We start from the raw sequence: 16,896 nt of genomic DNA, 5'->3' as shown, positions 1-16,896 counted from the left end.
TGTGCATTACACTCAGTTCATTTAAAAGACACGTATTAGATTCCACCAAGAATGTATTTTGTCACCACTTATTTTTGATTTTCACAGATTCTGTAGATTGGAAGGGTGTCCACTATGAGGACTTGGGTACATATTTGTTGCTTGCAGATGATGTATTTTTGGTCTTGTCCAACGGTGACTTCAAATAAACATTCAAGTGATTTGCTGTTGAACATGAGACAGATGGGATAAAAAATCAACTCAACACAAACAACAAGGGGCCAACATATTTTTGATGTTGCTGACAATTACTACTTCAGTTGTCATAACTTGTCTTGGGATTCCTGCGTCAGTATTTGTACAGATGGTGCCCACTCTATGTCAGGAAGTATAAAAGGATTTGTTACACTGGCTCAAAAAAAGAATCCTAGAATTATTTTTACTCGTTTTCTCAGCAGACAAGTACTATGGTCAAAATCATTGGTACCCAAGCTGAAAAAATACTAGACAAGACCGACACAATTGTCAATTATATAAAAAGCAGGCTGTTACAGTCGAGACTGTTTGCAGCACTATGTTCCTAAGTGGAAGCTTCTCACACGGAGTTGTTACCCATACAAAAGTTAGGTGGTTATTTCATGGTTGAGTTCTATCAAGGTTTTATGACCTAAAAGAGGAAGTTCTAACTTTTTTGACAACTCAACAATGTCAGCACATTTTCTCAGTGATGAGCTTTGCTGCGATAAGGTTGCATTTCTTGCTGATTTATTTCAGTCTTTGAACTCACTTAATAAAACTAAGCAAGGAGATTGTGAAAATATTCTTACTTCTACCCACAAAATTAATGCTTTCAAAGAAAAACTAATGTTTTGGGAAGAAAGAATCAGAAGAGTAAATGCAGCAGAAATGTTTGAGCGAACGAAAAGGTGCAAACTGGATGGAAATCTTACAGATCTAATTTTAAAAACTTTAATATTACTTGGTACAAACATTGAAAAATATTTTGCCTCAGTTGACATATCATTCTTGGACTGGATAAGAGATCCGTTTAAGTGTCTGCAAATTGGCAAATTTAAATATTACAGAAGCGGAGATAAGAAATGACAGAGGATTAAAACAAACATTCAGCAACAGATACTACCTACTTAAAAGTGAATTTCTCAACATTACAAAAAAAAAAAAAAAAAAAAAAAAACAATAGAAGCACTTCTTCCTTTCTCCACATCATATTTGTGTGAATCAAGCTTTTCAGAAGTGAATAATATTAAAAACACAAATAGCAGCTGGAAACCCTGGAAGATGACTTAAAAGTACACCTGTCCAAAATTCAACCTTGCATAAAGCACATTCTAAAACAATATCATGTTCAACTTTGCACAAAGCACATTCTGAAACGATGTCAAGCTCAACTTTGCACAAAGCACATTCTGAAACGATGTCAAGCTTGGATATCTCATTAAATATTAAATGCAAGTAAAAAAAAAAGGAAAAGATTTTTTTAAATCAATCAAAATTATACCCATTTTTTGTCAGTTCGGCAAAAAATGTAATATATTTTTGGTGTGCCACAAGATTTTTGTAATTAATTTATGTGCGCCACGAGATGAAAAAGGTTGAAAATCACTGACTAATGCATTTTCTACAGCCAGCCTTAGTGCTAAAGTTCTGATAACTGCCACTCATCTCTTAAAGTCATTATACATAAACTAACTGCTGCTTCCAAATGCCCTCCATTTCTGCCCTCCATTTCTTTCCAATCTTCACTTTCTCCATCGTTGGCTGCCTGAGGAGACCTTTGTCACATAAGGAGAGGGATGTGAAACAGGTCTTCATGATTAAAAAATATCTGCCAATGTGGCAAAATGTTTAAATTAGCAAGGCAAGTGTGTAGGAAACCCTAAGATATGCATGGAGCAGAAAATCTGTCTATTGTTGAACATTTCCTCTCTTACAACACAGATTTCACTGCACGGAGAACACAAAATCTGTCCTATAATGCAAATCACCTACATCTTTGTCTTGGCAGAGCTGTTTATGTTCTCCACTTGCAGCCTGCCTCTTTTAACTATTGCAGTAGCAGCACATATAGTCAATCATGGAAACTGTTCTACATGCTCCATTTCCTGTCACTAATCTACTGCTTGAAGGAAACCTTTACCTGTTCCCACTGAACCCCTGCTCACTCATTCCACACATGGTTTCCTATATGATCCTTGACAAACTCCTCTGGCCTCTCCTTAAAAACTGGGTACTTATAAAATTCAAGTATTAGACCTCCACATTCTAGGAAGCAGCATCTCAGGCTAGAATACATACCAGAGCCCCATGATTAAAGAGTAACATAATTAACATCTCCAATGGAGACTGAAGGAATTGCTCTGTACGACTAGTCCCTTCAGTCTCCTTGCAAGTGCTGGGAAGCTGCACTCAGGACTAGACAGCCAGTAAGGCAAGGAGACAGGTAGGGAAGGGGAGGCTCTTCAGGCCTAAGTGTAGCCTTCACCATAAAGTGACTCAAGGACTTCCTACTGAACAGGTTAGCCAGCCACATGTTCAAGTAGGAGTGATGAGGCAGCTGGACCACTGGGCATAGTCCTCAGAGTGGATGTCAGCAGAACACCTTTCTCGCCACATTCTTGGTAATCAGCCAGTGATAATGGCATTGCAAATTCTTTGCTAGTCAAGGAGATACTCACAGCTTGTGAAGAAATGGAGCTCGAGTTGGCATACTTTACTGGAGGTGGTTTTGTCCGATACTCAACCTCTTCCTCTGTTACCCTTTTCCTTTTTCCCTTGCTCCTACCTGTGATCGTGCACAGAGCAGTTATCATGTATTCTGCTGCTGACTTCACTGCAATGCAGCTATTAAGCTTGCACCAAGACTTCCCTCAATCTTGTTGTGCTGGACAGATGGAATGAGGTCGTGTCTTGTATACTACGTTTTGTTTAAGAAAGAAAACATGAAATACCGGATATGCTTTCCCAAAGGATACATCACACCTGGAAAAGAGGTGCAAATTGTAGTGTTTGGTAAAAGTATGCAATGAAGACCAAGAACAGCAGCAGAGATGTCTGGCGTGGACATATCCCTGAAATACTTGATGTTCCCACCCCAAGCATTGTGCCCTTTCATTATGCTGGCCAAGTGTCGGGTTACTAATGACAAAATATAATTCAGCCGGCCATTTATTTGGCAAGCATCTGCTTTGTAAATGTAAAGTTCACTTTGCCACAGACAAGAGAAATGAACAGCTGTTTCATCTTTAGCTGTTCTGTTACCTAACAATGGTCTATATGCATCAGGAATACCAAGTAAGAATCTGCTTCAGTTTTCCACTTCAAAAATACAGCAATGAATAGAGAAACTGAGAAATAGGAAAACATTATTTAAGAAAAAAAGTTATGACTGGCGGTCATCATAATGCAGAATATTTAGGTGCATCTACTGCAGAAAATCCATACAATGGGATTGTGCACACTGTGGGCATTTGTACCCTGTTTTAGATCATAATTAGTTGTAATACTTGCCACCCAAACATTACTTCTTTTTTATCCTAACATTCTTCATCTTCAGCTGCCTGAGTAGACCTTTGTCACGTAAGGAGAGAGATGTGAAACAGGTCTATGTGACTATAAAACATCCACCAAAGGGGCAAGATTTTTTTTTTAAATCAACAAGACAAGTGTGTAGGAAACCCGATGAAAAACATACCCCTACGGAACCAGCATTAGGGGTAAGTATCCATGCAACTTTTGCATTATTTTATACTTGTTTCTAACATTATATCAATAGGACAGGGCAGAGCTCTAAGTAGCAAAAAGATGATTCACAGGGAGAAGGGCACATTCACAAAAACCTTAAACTTTAGGTTACTGTATGGTACAGCCCTGCCAAAGGAAGATTTCCCCCCAGAACTTGCGTTTAATTTATAAGGCTCAGTGCATGAGTGGATCAAGGCCATGCCAGTGTAGTACAGATGTCTTCTAGGGCTAAGTTTATAAGGAAGATTGCTGAAATAGCGACAGCCCTTCACAAATTCAACCTTAATCATCTCAGAAGAAAACTTGGCATACTTCTGGTCTACTAATTTAGTACAGTCATTTTATCTAATTCATGAGGTCTGCTTCATCATTTTATATAATTGAAAAAATATGATTATCAACAAATTCTATAGCATTTCCTTAGCCCTCAGAATACATCCGAGCTACAAACAGATGTCAAGTAGTGCAAGAGTCTTTCTCCTCTAATTTCTGAGATGGGTTTTAACAAGTACTGTTAAAAGTGTAATTTGATTTCAATTCAGAAAAGAAGTTAACACAGAGATGAATATGCAGGGCTAATTCTCAAATTACTATCATGAATGACAATAATAAAAGCCTTTGCAGAAGACAAAACCTGAAATTTGGAAATCAAATCTGTTGAAGTTAGTGGTACAAGAAAAATGGTTTCCCACTGCAGCCATTTCGAATCAGTGGAACTATCTGATACAAAAGACTGGGAAGGTTTATTTCTTAATCATAAAACAAAAATTTCAAGGAAGTAGAGGCTGAGTGGTGTTTTTTTTTTTCTTGACAAAGGGAGGCTCTTAGAAATGCTATGACATGTTTTACTCTAGCAAGTGTATTATCATCCATCACTAAAATAATTAAAAGATGGAATCTGAATACACTTTTAAAGGAAGCATAAAGTACAGTTTTGTACCTACCATAAATGTAGATGTCCGAGAGGTATGCATCTGCAGTCCTAACATATGGGTTGTCCTGCCTCAGGCAGCCCTTCGGTCGGCCGGATTCCAAAGTCTGGGTCTGGCCTCGGCTGATGTCGCACTTCACCCGACGTCATAGCTGCTGTTTATTGGGTATAAAGGCATCAGCCAACACCATTTTCCTCAGTGTTTCTTGCCCCAGATGCCAGGTGCCCTCTAGGAAGGCTAAATTTGGATAAATGCAAATGGTTCCAAACAGTAGAGAGCAAACAATATAAGCATGTATATACATATATACAAACAAATACACCATAATAGATTCCCCCAGCTAGCTACAAGATGGGCAAATACCCTAGGAGTACCACAGAGGGGAAGGAGGGTGGGTAATCCTGACTGCAGATGCATACCCTCTCGGACATCTACATTTATGGTAGGTACAAAACTGTACTATGTCCTTCAAGGATGCATCTGCAGTCCTAACATATGGGTAGAATACCATAGCCAAACTGGGGGTGGAGGCACTAAGATGATTATGGTGTAGTTAAGATCCCTTGCAAAACAGCAGTTGCAAAACCTGCTCGGGATCTGGAGTATAAAGGTAGATTATAATGCTTGGCAAATGTATGCACGGAGCTCCAAGTAGCAGCTTCTAAAATGTCTTTGGTAGCCACTCCTCGTAGGAAAGCTGTAGTAGTGGCTGTAGCCCTTGTGGAGTGAGGTCTGATGTTTTCTGGAGTTGTCTTTCCATGAAATGTGTAACAAAATCTAATGCAATTTCCTATCCATTTTGAGACTGTCTGTTTTGAAATTGCTTTTCCTTCCATTCCTGTTGCATACGCTACCAGAAGCTGGTCAGTCTTTCTGTTGGTCTTGGTTCTGTCCAGATAATAGCGCAATTGCCTGTGCACATCCAATGTATGTAGTAGTCTTTCCCCCCTGTTCTGTGGGTTGGGGAAGAATGTTGGCAGGTGGATTGCTTGGTTCAATGATACCCTGGAGACCACTTTTGGCATAAAAGTAGGATTAGTTCTCAAGGACACTCTATCCTGATGGAAGTTAAGGAAGGGCTGTACTGCCATTAATGCCTGTAATTCAGAAACCCTTCTTGCTGAAGTGATTGCAAGCAGGAAAGCAGTTTTCCAAGATAAGAACTGTAATTCTGCTGTTGCTGCTGGTTCGAAAGGGGGGAGTGTTAACTTTTCCAGCACAAAGTTAAGGTCCCATGTAGGCAAAGGTGGCTTCCTTGGAGGCTTTACATTTTTAATTCCTCTCAAACTGCCTGAGTAGAGGATGAGAGAAGACTGGAGGATCCATGTTGTATTCTGCTGAAATTGCTGATGCATGAATCTTAATGGAGGAGTAAGACAGGCCATTGTGGAAAAGTTCTGCTAAGTATTCCAGGATGTTAGCTATGTTTGCTAATGATACGTTTTCTCCTTTTGCTGCACTCCAAATGAGGTATCTTTTCCATTTGGCTGAATAAGTCTTCCTTGTGGAGGGTCTGCGAGCCTCCAGGATAATGTCTTTAACCCTCTGAGATAAGTCTGGGTTATTTTGCTTTATGTAATATTCCAAGCAGCTAGCTGCAGTGTTTTCAAGTTTGGATGTAGGATCTTGTAGTTGTTCTGTGTTAGCAGTAAAGGAACCAGAGGTAGAGGCCATGTGTGTGTCCGAGACATACTCCTCAGTAGCGGGTACCAATGCTGCCTCGGCCAGTCTGGAGCTATCAGGATGATCGTTGGGTGATCTTCTTTGATCTTCAGAAGCAGTTTGTGCATCAAAGGACGAGGTGGGAATGCATATGCTGTCAGGTTTTCCCAACTGAAGGATAGGGAGTCCACCTTCCAAGCAAGTGGGTGGTATGTCCTTGTGCAGAATTTTCTCAGTTGGTGGTTGTGTGGTGATGCGAACAGGTCTATTTCTGGTAGTCCCCATTTCTTTGTAATGGTTTTGAAGATGTCTGGATGCAGCATCCATTCGTGGGCATCCGTGGTAGTTCTGCTTAAGGTGTCTGCTAGTGCATTTTCTTTTCCTGGCACAAATTTGGCCTGGAGTTGAATGTTGTGGTTCAGGGCCACATTCCACAGGTCCATTGCCATCCGGCATAGAGGATATGAGTGTGTGCCTCCCTGTTTGTTGATATACCACATGACTGTGGTGTTGTCCGTCCTTATCAGCAAATGACCTTGTTGAAGAAAAGGTCTGAATGTCTGAAGAGCCTGTTTCACTGCCAGCATCTCTTTTTGATTTATATGTAGGTTCAGCTGGTCTTGTGTCCATAGGCCTTGTATACACTTGTCCACCATGTGTGCACCCCAGCCTAGGTCTGAGCCGTCCGTGGTGATAGTCTGGCTTGGGTGAGGTTTGTGGAAGGGCAGACCTCTGTTCAGCTGACAGGCCTGAGCCCACCACCGGAATTCTTGTTTCAGGCATGGAATTATTGGAATTTGGGCTTCTAAACTGTGCTTGTGTTGAGACCATAAATTCCTTAGGTACCATTGCAACTTCCTCATATGTAGCCTGGCATGTGGAATCAATATTATGCAGGATGCCATGTATCCGAGGGCTTGCAGGACTTTCCTTGCTGTAAGCTGGTTCTGCGTTGTCAATGCCATGAAATAGAGTGGTAGTTGCTTTTGCTTTTCTGCTGTGAGAAATGCCATTTGATTTGATGTGTCCAGTTCTGCACCCAAGAATGTTATCCTTTGGAATGGTACCAGCCTTGACTTTTTCATGTTGACTGTGTATCCCAGGGCTTGCAGTAGTTGTATAACCTTTTCCAAATCTTTTGTCAATTTGTTCTTGTTGTCCGCTTGTATCAGGCAGTCGTCCAGGTATGGATAAATTTGAATTCCCTGAAGCCTGCAATGAGCAATTACTGATGCCAGGCATTTCGTGAATACTCTGGGCGCAGTAGATAAGCCAAAGGGCAATGCTGAGAATTGATAATGCTCTGATCCTGCAAGAAATCTGAGGTATCTTCTGCAATATGGTCGTATAGGGACGTGCAGGTATGCCTCCTTGAGATCTAGAGTCACCAGTCAAGACTCCTTGCCCAGCATGGGAAGAAGTTGCTGTAGGGTCAGCATTTTGAATTTTGGAACAATGAGATATGTGTTCAGAGCGGACAGGTCGAGAATAGGTCTCCATTGGCTTTCTTTTCTTGGAACCAGGAAAAGTCTGGAGTAAAATCCTTGTCCTTGTTCCATAGGTGGTACCTTTTCTATAGCTCTCATCCTTAGTAGGTGGTTGATTTGTGCTAGAGCTTTTGTTTTTTGGTTTGGTGGTAGGTTTGGCATTCCTCTCTTTTTTGGTAGAGTGTGGAAGTGAAACCTGTAGCCTTTGTCTATTGTCTGTAAAATCCATTTGTCTCCTGTAATGTAATGCCAGTTTACGGAAAATAAGGCAAGCTTTCCGCCTAAGGGTGCTTGCAGTTGTTCCCTGGTAGGCGGTATCAGAGTCAAGTCATTGTGTCTGTCCTGTGGGAGTGGTCGTAGCTGGATCTGTGGCAGTACTTCTCTGGTTGTTAGGCTGCCACTGACGTCCCCTGTAGGCACCTCTGGATTGACCTCTGCCTCTTGGGCGCCTATTTCTGCCTCTCTGTGCTCTGGAGGTGTCTGGAAAGGACCAATTCTTCGAAGGCCAATTTCTACTAAACCTCGGAGGCTGGATCTGTAAGAAATCCTTGACTGTTTGGACAGATTTTGCTTTTTCTTCCACCTTCTTTAGCACTTGCTGTGCAGGGGAACCAAACAAACTTTGTTTCTCCATGGGAGCATCTAGAAGCTTTGACATTACATGGTCTGGTAAGGATTGCTCTTTTAACCAGGCATGCCTTCTAAGCACTGTTCCAGTCATAGATGATCTAAAGGAAGCCTCCAGTGCATCATAGCCGCATTTTAAGGAATGATTACTGACCTGCTGAGTGTTATGTACCAAATCCTGAAGGGACTTACGGTCTATAGGTTCAGGAGAGGACAGTTTTTTATTTAGCTGGTCTAACAAAAATTCCTGATACTGAATCATGTGGAATTGACAGTTTAAGACCCTAGCCGAAAGAGTAGCAGAAGTATAAACTTTTTTACCCCATCTCTCTAATGCTCTAGATTCTCTTTCAGAGGGGAGGTTTTTGGCAGAGGCAGCTGCTACAGCTTTGGGGCCCTGTGAAATGGTTTCAGGATCTGCAATAGGGGCCTTATACAAGTGAAAGTGTGTGTCCGGGACCCTGTAATATCTGTCGGGCTTGGCAGGGGCCGGGGGAAGAGAGTCAGGGGCAGTACAGGCATCATTATAAGCATCATCAACAACTGCGAGTACTGGAGGAATGACTAAAGGCCTATGCTGTGGTAAATGTAAAAAGGTCCTTAGCCTTTTCCTTGAATCTGAGAAATCCTGGCCCTGCCATTGAAAATGCTCTCTCATAGCATGTAAGGTTTCCCCAAAAGAAAATTCCTCTGGAGGAGAGGCAGAAGGAATGGAGTCTTCTGCATCAGAATCCTCATAAGGAGAATATGGGCCTTCTGGAGGACCTGAGTTTTCTGAATCATCCGAGGAATAGTCTGTAGAAACAGGATCTGGGGGCTCTGCTCTAGGCCTCTTCTCTGGAGGGGGTTGAGAGGCCCTGTCTGGGTGAGGTTGGGATCCCCTGATCAAAGAAATGAGATCCTCAGCCAAGCTGAGCATTTGGGAACTGGAGGTAGGCCTGTGTGAGGGAGTTTTAGCAGGCAAGGCCTTAGAAGATTTAGCTGCTTTAGTCCTAGAAAAAGCCTTGATAGACATAGATGCAGGGGGCCTAGCAGCTCCACGTGCAGGAGTAGATATGTCTAAAGGAATAGTATCTGATAAATCCTGGGAGCCTGCTACAGCAGGGGTAAGTTCAGTAGCGGATTCAGCCATGCTGTGTGAGGCCTCGGCTATCGGAGGCAAGCTTTCGGCCAAAGGAAGAACCGAGGACTCGGTTTCGGCCGAAACCGAGACACTCGCGGTTGGCTTAACCGTGGTTTCGGCCGAAACCGCGGACCGCGAGTGTCGGTCCTTTTCCTTACGCTTTTTAGCTATTTGTGAAGTCTGAGTCTCCGACGGCATTTTGTAAGCAAAAGCGGGACCAAAAAACTCCTCTGCAAACTCCGACCGACGTCTAAGCGTCCGTCGGTTGAAGGAAGCACAGGCTAGACAAGCTGAAACGTCGTGGTCTGGGCCTAAGCAAGGAAGGCAGTAAGAGTGGAAATCCTTATGAGGTATTTGTTTCCCACAAGTTAAACACTTATTTACTTTTTCTGACATCGGCTGAGGCAAGAAAGAGTCCCCAATGGGGTACTTAGCTTTTTAGAAGTCTTGGTAGTAGAAATCTCTGGATCTGACCGACCGGCACTTGCGAACAGCTTCTGCTTGGGCACCACGGCAAGAAAGACTGGGGAAAATGGCGTCGGCTGATGCCTTTATACCCAATAAACAGCAGCTATGACGTCGGGTGAAGTGCGACATCAGCCGAGGCCAGACCCAGACTTTGGAATCCGGCCGACCGAAGGGCTGCCTGAGGCAGGACAACCCATATGTTAGGACTGCAGATGCATCCTTGAATGACATCCAAAGCAATACTCACAAATATTTCAAATGCATTAAGAAAGTGCCTGAACTAATCTCTTATTTCAAGTTACTGTACCCCAGCCTCCGTGAAGACTGCTTCTGCCAGACGTAGGAGTCATGCATCCACTTTCCCAGGATAATCTGACTGGTGAACATGGCAGGCTAACTAGGGACAATGGAAAATTTAAATGCTTCTTAAATACTTCTCTACATTCATCAAATATATGAAACCTTACCCAAAACAGTAAGTTTAACTTCAGCAGTGTCACAGAAGAGACTCTGAAAAGATTAGTTGTGTAAAGTCTTACTATAACGCTAAATGTCCTTCACTTCTCTGTTGCAGTATTCTTTACATGAGGGAGATGCCTGCCAAAATGATCTGATGTCAACCACTATGCAAAAGACATTTACTGCTTAGAGGAGCGTGGTATATCACACGAAGTAGGCCATAAAAGAGATGTATGCATGTACCATCCTCAGAACAGAGTCCACCAGAAGGAAAGCCTGTCTAAGGAAAGTATGTAGGCTAAGTACATCTAAGGAATAACAAAGTCGGGGAAGGCGAGAGGGATGGACTTACTGCAACAGAGAATAGGAGGACATCTATTGTTATGGTAAGATTTTGCACAACTCATCTATGTCCTTCTATACCTATGTTGCAGTATTCTTTACATAAGGGAGAATGCCAAAGCTCATGAGGAAAGGGAGGTGGTAGGAGCAGTACAGCTCTTCAGGAAACCATGGAGAAGAGCCCTGGCAAACCCTGCCCTAGATTTAGAAATGTTCAGTTTGTAATGTTTGGTGAAGTTATGGACTGAGGACCAAATAGCTACCTCCAGAATGTACTTTGTTTCCTCTTGTGCCTTCTTCAAAGGACTGGACACTAACAGCCCTGGCAGAGTGTGCCTTAACAGGAGAAGGAAGGCTCTTTCCATGATGCTCATATCAGAAAGAAATACCTTTAAAGATCCAGCTGGAAATACTGTGTTTAAAGACATGAAGTCCTAAAGGTCTAGGGTGAAAGGAGACAAACAGATTTCCTGATATTCTTTGTTTTGTCAAGGTAGAACCTAAGCTGTCCGTGCACACCCAGAGTGTGCAGAACCCTGTCAGCAGAGTTTTGTGGAAAAGGGGAAAAGGTAGGTAAATGAATAGACTGGTTGAGGGGATAACTCATTTACCACTTTAGGCATAAAGGAAGGATTGTCACAAAGATACACCCTGCCTCTGTGGAACACCAAGAAAGGAGGAGAAACCATAAGGGCCTGGTTTCAGAAACCCTTCTGGCTGAGGTTAGTACAAGCACCAGGATAGTTTTCCAGGAGCAGAATTTCAGGGATGCAGATGCTGCTGGCTCAAAAGGGGCTAGGGTCAGTTTTTTCAATACAAAGTTAAGATCCGGTGGAGCGGGGGGTGAGACAGACTTCCTGGGAGGTCTCACATGAATGACACCTTTTAAGAAATATTTAGCCTAAATTCTGGAGGCTAAAGGGGGGGGGGGGAGAGAGGCAGACAGGCACACTTTCACTGAAGAGCAAGCTAAGCCAGCATCCAGCAATTCACACAGGTATGAGAGAACCAGTGGGACTTCCACTGTAAGTGGGTCCACATTACAAGAGAGACACCAAAGTGACAATCTCCCACTTGGACAAAAATATTTCTAGTATTGGGTTTCCTGCCCTCCTGGAGAACCCTAAGCATGTCATCTGAAAAAAGGTGTTTGAAAAGGATTAAAACCTTTGTCACCCACAACATCAGTTGAAGAGTAGACAAGTGCTGAAGTACGCAAGTTCCTTTGTTTTGGGTGAGAAGGTCCACTCTGTTGGATAACTTGTGGTGACTGCCCTTGGCTAAATGCAGGAGCAGGGGGTCTCTTGGCCAAAAGGGAGTCGCCATCAAGATTTTTGGTTTGTCCTGCTGAATCTTTAGCAGGACTTTTGGAATGAGAGGAAGGGGAGGGAATGCATACAGAAACATCCCCTTCCATGAAAAGCTGAGGGAGTCTACCTTCCAGACCAGAGGATATGGATCTCTGGCACAAAACTGTGGAAGTTGTCTTTTCATGGGGAGGCAAAAAGATTTATTTGTGGAGTACCCCCATCAGTGGACAATGTCCAGGAATACATCCCTATGGAGCATCCATTCGTGGGATTGTGTTTCGGACCTGCTCAAGGTGTCTTGCCAGTACATTCAGGCTGGAAGGGATATACACAGCCTGAAGAGGGGTCTGAAGTTTGATATCCCGCTCCCACACTTGCAGTGCTACTCTGCAAAGGAGATAAGACTTTGTTCCTCCCTGCTTGTTCACATACCAGAGAATGGTCATGTTGTCTGTGAAAATTTTTAGAGGGCCTGGAATGAAGAGAGACTGAAAGGTCTGCTGAGCCAGTAGCAGTGCCTTCATATCATTTCTTTATATTGATGTGCTCCCTTCTTTGAGAGGGGACCAGATCCCTTGTGCTTTTATGGAGCCAAAAGCTGCTGCTCCCCATCCTGTATCTGAGGCATCTGTGGACATCTCCTGGACAGGTACTAGAGGGTGGATTAGGAGACCTGGGATGGCAGTCAACTGTTGAATCCACCAGGTAATTTCCCTCTTCAAGCAAGGGAGAAGGGTAACTGAGAACCCTAATGGATGTGCATGTTGCAACACCGATTTCAGGAACCACTGTAGTTTTCTCTTGTGCAGTTTTGCCAGAGGAAGCATTGGGATGGTGGATGCCATGAAGCCCAGAGTTCTGAGAAAATTCCTGGCAGTGATATGAGTTAGAGGGATGAGGCTTAGAAAAAAGAAAATGAGTTCCTGAGCCTTCTGAGTGTTGAGAGACCTTCATAAGGTCTATTAGTATCCTGCATCCCAGACAAATGTGGTTCTGAGTTGGGGAGAGAGCAGATTTTTGGTAGTTTACAGTGAAACTCAGACTGTATCATGGAGATGCTGGAGCTTAGATTGTGATCTAGAGCTCCTAGACTGACTGAGGCTAGCATTTCCTGAATACCATTGGGGTGGTGGGAAGGCCAAAAGGCAAGGCAGTTTTAAAACTGAAAGTGCCAACAGGCTACAGAGAATTGTAAATATTTTCTGTAACTGGGATGAATGGGGATGTGTAGGTAAGCGTTATTGATGTCTATGGAAGACATAAAGGCTTGTGGGATGATCAGAGGGGCTAGGATTTGCAAAGTAAGCATCCTGAAGGTAGGCACTTTCAGGAAGGTGTTGAGGAAGGAGAAGTCCAGGATGGGTCTCCAAGGGCCTTCTTTCCTTGGTACCAAGAACATCCTTGAATAGAACCCATTTCCGCTTTGATTTTATATTACAGGTTGAATGGAGCCTTATCCAACAAGTCTTGCAGCACTGATGGAAAATGTGGCAGCTACTCTCTGGGTGGTTGTGAAATGCCTCTGAAAGGTGGGAGTGAATTCCAGACCATAAAATAACCCTTTTTTATGATGGAGAGTACCCAAGAATCCTATGTAATGTTTTCCCAAGATGGAGTGGAAAGAGAAAGGCAAAACGAAAGGGGCAAGGTGTTTGGAGTCCAGTCAGATGGACCCTGGTCTGTCTAGAAAGGGTTGTTTTTGAGGTGGAGGTCTCTTACCAGCCTTTTTAGCATTAGCTGGAGGGGACTGTAACTAGCTTCTAACAAACACAGGTTTAGAAGGATAATTCCTTTGGAATTTTGGTACAGGGGAAACCAGGATGTGTTTTAGTTCCTGCATCTTCTTAACCTTTTCCTGTAAGGTTTTAAGCAAGTCTATAGAAGCAGGCCCAGACAGGGCTGAATTGTCCAGAGGAGCATCCATAAGTTTGGATTTAATGTCCTCTGACAAAGGTTGAAGTCTCAACCATGCAAATCTTCTCAGGAGCGCACCTGTGGCAGCTGCCCTTGCTGAAGCCTCCACAGCACCATAACTACATTTTATTGAATGAAGAGCCACCTGACAGGATGACCCAAGCAAGGATGAAACCAAAGACTTATTTTCTGAATCAGGCAAATCTGAAATAATTTTGGAAAGTTGGGACAAGAATTTCAAGGTGTACTTAGTCATGTGTGTTTGATAACTGATAGCCCTAAAGGCAAGGGTGGCAAAAGTGTAAACTTTTTTTACCTAACCTTTCCATATGCCTACCATTTTCATCAAAGGGATGAAGGGAGGTGGAGGGAAGTAACCTTATGGGCTTATCAGAAGCCACCGTAATGACAGAAGGGTTTTGAAAAGAAACTTACAGTCTCCAGACACCTTGTAGAATTCTGAATAGACACACAAATAAACCAGTAATCCAACAAACTGACCAGCACCACGACTGTAGAAACGCTTTTATTGAACCAAGCAATTGTGCAGATAAAAACACTTAGCGCTTTCACCCACTAACATTGTTGGGCATCATCAGAGTGTAAATTAATTAACACAATCCACTCCATTTTTATATATATCTAAAACCACATCCCCTTTAATTAAGTACGTCAATCACACTAAAACATTCAGTTGAGTAAAAAGTATATATATATATATATATACATATATATATATATATATATAAAATTGTATTTGTTTATATATATATATATATATATATATATATATATATATATATATATATACATATATAGTGATTATATCTAAAGTTGTACATAAAATATATAAATACATTATGACATGAAAATACTTCATACAATTATGTTACTGTGCCAAATGTGTACGTATATATATATATATATATATATATACAAATATAAAATATAATTACATATATAAATAATGTGTAAAAGATAAATATATATTATATAGATTTTACAATGTTTATGTAAAATATGTAAAGTGTATAAACATTCCTACATAATAAATGCTCATATACAATGTGATTTGTATTTTGTATTTATTGTGATTGATGTACTTAATTAAAGGGGGTGTGGTTTTAGATATATATAAAAATGGAATGGATTGTGTTAATTAATTGACACTCTGATGATGCCCAACAATGTCAGTGGGTGAAAGCGCCAAGTGTTTTTATCTGCACAATTGCTTGGTTCAATAAAAGCATTTCTACAGTTATGGTGCTGGTCGGTTGGTTGGATTACCTTGTAGAATCTGTCTGGTTTCTTAGGTTCTGGAGGCTGGGAATCACGTAGGACAGGAGGTACAGCTGAGAGACTAGGAGTATCGACCTGAAGTAATTCATAGTAATAAATACTTGAGCAAAGGTAAAACCTTGTCAGTAACGTAAAAAATAATAAATATCGGACCACACCACTGGTAAAAACGATGTTCCACTTTATTGCAACAATCTCCACACAATTGACTAAGCGTTTTCACCCAGTCTCTTTTACGGCTTCATCAGAATCACAGTAAAAATTAAAACCATTTCCTTTTATAACCACAACCACAGAATTAAATTTCCTGCCACCTAATTAACAAATACATTTATTACAATTTACCTACGTTTAAAAACCTTGAATATAAACTCAACACATACATTAAAAATTAGTATTCTTACAAAAACATGTTGTGCAAAATATATATCTAAATAAAAACTTTAGAACAGTACTAAAACCAATACACTGCAAACAAAAACATTCTTTGGAGAAAAATAATACCAAGTAAACAACATTAATAGGAACAAACTCGTTCCTTTTCTAAATCATTAGGGCTCTCTGTTTAAGAATGAGAGCTATGGAAATTGCAACATTCAAACCCGGCTCATGTTTCGCATTGAGCCTAAATTGCCACAGGGTTTCCCTAGCAGCTACCACTAAATCAATATTACCCCCCCCTCTTTGTAATTAACCCTATCTATTACAAAGAAAACAAACCTTTTAAAGTTCCTACATAATGTGCTATGCAAATATAATGCACTGTTCATCTTCTTATTTTTGATGTTCCTCACGTGTTCCATCACCCTCTCTTCTCAACCTTCTAATGGTCTTCCCAACATAAAATCCAGCAGAAGTTGTGCACGTTGCTAGATAAACCAATTTGGTAGTGTTACAATTGCAACTCCCTGGACATCTCAAAGTTCATTTGTATCCCTCTATAGTAACATAAGGGTCTTCATTTATAAATCTACAGGCTTTGCAAGCTCCACACTTAACCATTTTCGAATTGTAATATTTGTTTATACTGCTCTCGCTACACTCAAAAATATTTTTGAGGTTTTTACTTCTTGTTGTTGTGGTTAGGGGTCGCCACAGCGGAACTCCGGTCCGCTAATTATTGGCAGTTGATTTTTATGTGCTGAGTTGCCGGCCCTAATGCACAACCTTCAATGAAGGTACGCCCATTTACGCATGTCTCCACAGTAAACGCTCTAGCTGAGAATCGAACGGGACAACGTCTTGCTGTGAGGCGACAACGCTACCGCAGCACCGCCACTACTGTAGCCAATTGTCTCAAACCAAGTTTGTTTTTCATGGTAGTGTCAAAAGTCCGGTCCCAATTTTTCTAGATAATGTTACACAACTGAGGTGCATCCTCATTATATTGCAAAATCATTACATCGTTCCCAAAAGAACTATCGCTTTCATTTTTTTGTAAAATCCACACTACTCTTTAGTATTGAGGCAAATGTTTCCCTCTTGTCCATAAATTCACATCTAATTTTCAGCAGTAATTTGGCAGGATAACC

General features: G+C 41.6%; 1 protein-coding gene across 2 annotated transcripts in view; it reads right to left on the bottom strand.

Annotated features, from left to right (window-relative positions):
* SGSM3 (small G protein signaling modulator 3) overlaps positions 1-16,896 on the bottom strand; it is a 1,391,341-nt gene that overhangs the window by 644,191 nt on the left and 730,254 nt on the right. The window lies entirely within an intron of this gene.

Source organism: Protopterus annectens, chromosome 1.part0 (assembly GCF_019279795.1).
Source record: "Protopterus annectens isolate FY-2018-M chromosome 1.part0, PAN1.0, whole genome shotgun sequence".
NCBI classification, from domain to species: domain Eukaryota; kingdom Metazoa; phylum Chordata; order Ceratodontiformes; family Protopteridae; genus Protopterus; species Protopterus annectens.
The sequence above is the reverse complement of the archived record's forward strand: the minus strand, read 5'-3'. Positions and strand labels throughout refer to the sequence as shown.